The following is a 5000-nucleotide window of genomic DNA, read 5'->3' as shown; positions in this document are numbered from 1 at the left end:
AAATAACTGCTGCTTCAGCACTATTAATCTTATAAAGAGTCTTCTCTATCTTTCTGATGACGGCTTTCTCGTTGTTGCTTAGACTGGCGAGCAACGCACCAAAGGGCATGGTAAAATTCGGTTGAGTCATTTGATTTATTATTGCTTATACAATTCTCTCTCTCTCTCTCTCTTCTCTCTCTATCTCTCTTCTCATCTCTCTCTCCTCTCTCTCTAACGCGACGTTTCCTCCTGATCGACAGGACATTATCAAGCGATAACTGCTGAGGGACTGAATTCCAGTGTTTGTTTGTTGTTTTTGATTTAGCTGACCTGGTGTTGCGAGCTCTCCAGTACGGTCAGAGCACTTCTCCGGTAGGTCGAGTTTTTATTGGTTCCCGGGAAGGTGACTCATACGGCGGGCGTTGACTAGTCTTGCAGACCTTCTCAGGTAGGGGGTATCACCGGGAGCCTCTTGATTGGCTTCTACCTGCGTGACGTCACCCCTGGTATTATTCTCATGTCCGGTGTTCGTTCCATGCGCGCTGGTACTTTCGTTAGGGGAGAGGGGTGTGGTCCTCCTCACACACGTCGGTATCAGGAACGCTTCTTGGGTGGTATTGAGGGGAGGCTTTTCTTCGAGGATGAGCAGCGCTTCTAGGAGACGCAGACGTCGTGGGTCAGGTGCTCTCCCGATGATCTTAGTATTCCTGACGATGTCGTCTCTCGTGATGTTTCTGCGGTGTACTGCAAGGGCGTGCTGCCTAATGGCGCCCTCCTGGGCGTGGCAGGAAATCCTTTTTGACAGGCGCATCGTCGTCATGCCGATGTAAATCCCAGGGCATCCTTGGGCGGGGCATACGTATCGGGCGGAAATACGTGCTGAAGCTGTCCGCCCTGATCCTGATGACAATACCAGACACGACACCCCTGCAAGAGACCACCACCACCAACCAGACGACCGAGCGGAGGACCAGCGCGAGCCTCCCACCTACGAAGATATTAACGCGCGCCTTGCCTACCTAAGCGAAGAAGACATGCGTAACCGGGTTAGGGGCGTAACCCGCAAGCTTGTCGCCCTCAACGGCGGTAAGCTACGCATTCAAGAAAAGACACAGAGGTATATCAACCTCACTCCATACCAGCCCACCCCTGAACAAAATGACATATTAAACCTCGGACTAAACTGCCACTTCATGTCAAAACCGAAGAAACACGAGAAACGCCTGGAGATTGAGATGCTCCTCGACTCGATTCAGCAGTTGGAAGCAAAGAAGATCCTAACAACGACGGACGCCCTTCAACCTCTTCTGCTAGCAGAGGCCCTTACGGACAGGGGGTCATACTCGAGCGGTATCTACACCAAAGAGATGAAGGAGGCAGCCGCAGATCTGAAGAAGAAAGAAGACATCACCGTAAGGCGTGCAGACAAGACAGCCGCGTTCGTGCTCATCAGCACCTCGGAATACTTCGAGAAACTCGACGCCATCTTGTCTGATGTCTCTAAGTTCGAGAGACTTACGAAGAACCCTACGGAAGACATCAAACGCGATGCCAACCGGGTCATCGCAGCCGTGAATGCCGCTACGAATGCCACACACCTCCCGCCCATCCAAGGTGACTACAGCCTCGGCTACCTTTACGGGAACGTGAAGACCCACAAGGAAGGCAACCCCCTACGCCCGATCATCAGCCAAACGCCTGCCCCGACTTACGCTCTGGCCAAACGCCTTAATAAAATTCTGACCCCCTATATCCCCTCCAGGTACTGCCTCACCTCATCGGTAGAATTTTTGGAGAAGATCCGCGACTCCCCCGGTGCGGGAACCATGGCGTCCTTAGACGTTGAGTCCCTATTCACCAACGTCCCAGTCGACGAGACGATAGGGATCATCATGGAGCGGGTATATAGGAATCCCGATATGAGACCCCTAACATCCCAGAAGACTCCTTAAGAACCCTGCTGGATATCTGTACGAAGAGAGCCCCTTTCACCACCCACCGAGGACAGATGTACCGCCAGAAGGACGGCGTAGCGATGGGGTCCCCCTTAGGAGTCCTCTTCGCTAACTTCTACATGGGAGAAGTGGAAGAAAGGGTCTTCTCGCAACACAGATGTCCCCGCACATACGCACGCTACATCGATGACATCTTCGTGCAAGCCGACTGCGAGGATGAGGTAGAAGCCCTTCGGCAGCAGTTCCTGCAGAACAGCGCACTCAACTTCACTGTCGAGTACAGCAGCAACGATCGGCTCCCCTTCCTCGACGTCCTTGTCACGAAGACGAATCAGAAGTTGGCGACGACCGTTTACACCAAAGCTACGAACCTCAGACTTTGTCTGAATGGTGATAGCGAGTGTCCTGCGCGGTTCAAGACCACCACCGTCAGGGCCTTCGTCAGGAGGGCCCTCTCGCACTGTTCGACGTGGCAGGACACACACCTCGAACTCGACCGAGCATCCCAGATGCTAATTAACAATGGGTACTCGAACAAACTCGTAAACCGAGAAACTCGAGCCGCCCTTGACAAGTGGTACATGACGGAGGAAGAGAGAAGGAACATTCCGCCCCCGGAGGATATCAAACTTTTCTATAAAGCCTTCATGCACCACCAATACAAGGAAGAAGAAGCAGCCATGAAGAAAATAATAGAGGAACACGTCCGCCCCATGGAGGAAGGAAAGAGAGTGTCCCTCATTATTTACTACAAGAATCGGCGTACGAAAGACCTCCTGATGAAGAACAACCCCTCCCCACCGGCAGGAGACCCCCTGAAGCAGTCCAACGTCGTCTACCGATACGTATGCCCCGCCCAAGGATGCCCTGGGATTTACATCGGCATGACGACGATGCGCCTGTCAAAAAGGATTTCCTGCCACGCCCAGGAGGGCGCCATTAGGCAGCACGCCCTTGCAGTACACCGCAGAAACATCACGAGAGACGACATCGTCAGGAATACTAAGATCATCGGGAGAGCACCTGACCCACGACGTCTGCGTCTCCTAGAAGCGCTGCTCATCCTCGAAGAAAAGCCTCCCCTCAATACCACCCAAGAAGCGTTCCTGATACCGACGTGTGTGAGGAGGACCACACCCCTCTCCCCTAACGAAAGTACCAGCGCGCATGGAACGAACACCGGACATGAGAATAATACCAGGGGTGACGTCACGCAGGTAGAAGCCAATCAAGAGGCTCCCGGTGATAATACCCCCTACCTGAGAAGGTCTGCAAGACTAGTCAACGCCCGCCGTATGAGTCACCTTCCCGGGAACCAATAAAAACTCGACCTACCGGAGAAGTGCTCTGACCGTACTGGAGAGCTCGCAACACCACGATAAAAGGAGAAGGACTCGCCACTGGAACTCGCCAACGGCCATACCACGTTGAAAGCACCGCTTCTCGTCCGATCAGCGAAGTTAAGCAACGTTGGGTCTGGTCAGTACTTGGATGGGTGACCGCCTGGGAACACCAGATGCTGTTGGCGTCTAAGTTTAGTTACGGGCTGCTCTGTGAGCAAGAGCCCGTGCTGACACAAGGTCAGCTAAATCAAAAACAACAACCACTGGAATTCAGTCCCTCAGCAGTTATCGCTTGATAATGTCCTGTCGATCAGGAGGAAACGTCGCGTTAGAGAGAGAGAGAGAGAGAGAGCGAGATATGAGAGAGAGAGAGAGAGAGAGAGAGAGAATTGTATAAGCAATAATAAATCAAATGACTCAACCGAATTTTACCATGCCCTTTGGTGCGTTGCTCGCCAGTCTAAGCAACAACGAGAAAGCCGTCATCAGAAAGATAGAGAAGACTCTTTATAAGATTAATAGTGCTGAAGCAGCAGTTATTTTTAACAAAACATATTATTATTATTATTATTATTATTATTATTATTATTATTATTATTATTATTCTTATTCTTATTGTTATTGTTATTATTTTATTTATTTATTTTTAAGAACTTGGGCTTCAAAAGATAAATGGTTAATTGTGTACATTATTATATATAATATATATATAATATATTATTCTATATATTAATGTATGTACTATATATAGATATATATATCTCTGTATATATATATATATATAATATATATAAACCGTATCCTTTGAACCCCGCCCAGTTCTTTAAAAAAAAGTAAATAATAATAAAATAATAATAATAATAATAATAATAATAATAATAATAATAATAATAATAATAATGATATTAAAAATCAATATATAATCATAATAATAATAATAAATAATAATTACTTTCTTAATCTTGTTTAAGTGGCTATTCAAAACAGCAAATAAAAATTATATATATACATATATATTATATATAATTTAAAAAGGACAGACCTTTTGCAATCTGAAAACGGCTAATCTTCCTGACCGAAACTGCGAAGCACTTGTAACTTTTAGGTTAAAATACCAGCTGTCAACATGAGCGGGTTATCATCCAGTATAATTCTTCCCAAAACAGGACCAAGTTAAGTGATGGTTCTCGAGTGTCTGACTTTTAACATATACAGGACACAGGTGAGGAGAGGAGTTACTCAGGTGCGGACTGGTTATTATAGTAAATAAGTTCGTGGTGGTAGAATTCATACCCACGTGGTGATCTCGCTTTCTTGAAGGTAACACTAGAAAGGTTGAATTCACTTTAGTGAAGATGCAAGATGCTCTGCTTTTGCAAAGTGGTGGTGATCTAGATGTTTTTTTTTTATTTTTGATATATTTTTTAAATGAGTTTTTTTCTTTTTTTTTGTGATGTTCGGGTATTAGCGGAGTATGCATTACGTCAATTTATGCAAATGGAGAACTGCGGACATTGTTGATTTTTTTTCGTGTAAGTGTGTGTGTGCGTACGTTTTACTTGACGTGTAGGGACTGTTTCCATGTATGTATGTATGTATGTATGTATATGTATATGTATGTAATATAATGTGTCTATATTATATAAATATACACACACATATGTGTATAATATATATAAGTATATATGTATATATATATATATGATATATATATATATAT

The 5000-nt window shown here is 45.9% G+C and overlaps 1 protein-coding gene and 1 non-coding gene across 3 annotated transcripts in view; one reads left to right on the top strand and one right to left on the bottom strand.

Moving 5' to 3' along the window:
• The window catches only part of LOC135203492 (armadillo repeat-containing protein 2-like), a 136636-nt gene that overhangs the window by 32793 nt on the left and 98843 nt on the right, over positions 1-5000 (bottom strand). The gene's annotated exons all lie outside the window — the stretch shown is intronic.
• Positions 3347-3465, top strand: LOC135203811 (5S ribosomal RNA). Its single transcript, XR_010312034.1, has one exon. It is a non-coding gene; the product is annotated as a 5S ribosomal RNA (ribosomal RNA).

Source organism: Macrobrachium nipponense, chromosome 36, assembly GCF_015104395.2.
Source record: "Macrobrachium nipponense isolate FS-2020 chromosome 36, ASM1510439v2, whole genome shotgun sequence".
NCBI lineage: Eukaryota > Metazoa > Arthropoda > Malacostraca > Decapoda > Palaemonidae > Macrobrachium > Macrobrachium nipponense.
This window is presented reverse-complemented; position numbering and strand designations above follow the sequence as displayed.